Here is a 1,348-nt window from a genome sequence, read left to right as displayed (position 1 = left end):
AAAGGTTTAATTATCCTACTCCTCCCATATCATGCACACACTTCACATATGTGATCCGACTGATAAATCCAATTGAAATTTATGGCGTGGATGGAAGTATTGTTTATTTATTTACAATTTCATTTTTTTTTTTCAGGTGGAATCGGTATCAGATGTCTTCTACGAAAAGTAAGTGTGCATCTCTCTCTCTCTCTCTCTCTCTCTCTCTCTCTCTCTCTCTCTCTCTTGCTTCATCTTAATCGGTCTGAACACCCTCTTGTTTGCATTTAGATTAAAACTTAATGTTTCCTGGATCTTCAGTATGATATGCAAAATCCTTTGCTGAAGTTTAGATTCTGGCATTGTGTGAAAATTATCTTGGAATTTTAATCTTTATTTTTCGTGGAAGTTTGAAGACCTCGGATGTTTATTTTTTATAATAAAGATTTTTTAATAAAATAGTTCCAATGGCATTTTGATTTATTTACTACTATTAAGACGAGGGTGGTTTTAATGGATTAAGTATTGAACCTCTTAAACGTTTGCAAGTATTTTTGTAACCCCTGTTTTTCGTCTTAATAAAAGAGTTTTCACTTTGACGCCCAAGTTACTAAGAACTCTCCTTAAATTTACAATTACTGGACTGGAGTTTCTCTTCAGTAATTGTCTCTGAATATGGGGGTTATGTTAGTTTTGTATTTTTGCTCACATTCTGATATAAATAAATCTACGATTTTATTTCCAGTGCATTTATTTGTTTTGTAAACGGCAGATAGGGGTCATAAAGGAGATGTATTGTACTTAAATGACAAACTACGACGAATTTTTGCTCAAGAATGAAATTAAGAAGACAAAGAAATGTAATAGCCTAAAATTTTATAACCCACACAATATTTCTAGCTAGTAAATTTGGTAATACCGTTTAAATGGGTATATTTAGATATGGAAGTTCCGGATCCAGACCCATATCAAAATCTGATTAATTCTTTCGTAGCTTTCCAAGATATTTTGAGACAAACATTCATGATTAATGTATAAAACCGTTCAACATTTAAGCAAAGTAAAAAATACGGATTACTGATTAATGTCGCGTATCTCATATACTTTTTTCTTTATTTTTAACTGAACTGTCTCGTCACAATTAACTTAATTTTGAGTTTATTAGTTTATAATTGACAAGGAAAGTTTGGTAGTTTTGAAGATCAATTTCATGATCAATTCGTAAAAAATAGATATTTTGCAGAAGGATCATTGAAAGTACACCGGTCGTTTCATTTATAAAATTTGGTACTTGATTATGATTTTAGTTCTGATTCAAATATGATTTCCTTTCATTGCGCCAGGAACGAACTTTAGGATGTATTCAATT

Source organism: Palaemon carinicauda, chromosome 35, assembly GCF_036898095.1.
Source record: "Palaemon carinicauda isolate YSFRI2023 chromosome 35, ASM3689809v2, whole genome shotgun sequence".
NCBI lineage: Eukaryota > Metazoa > Arthropoda > Malacostraca > Decapoda > Palaemonidae > Palaemon > Palaemon carinicauda.
Note: the sequence above shows the minus strand (reverse complement) of the source record.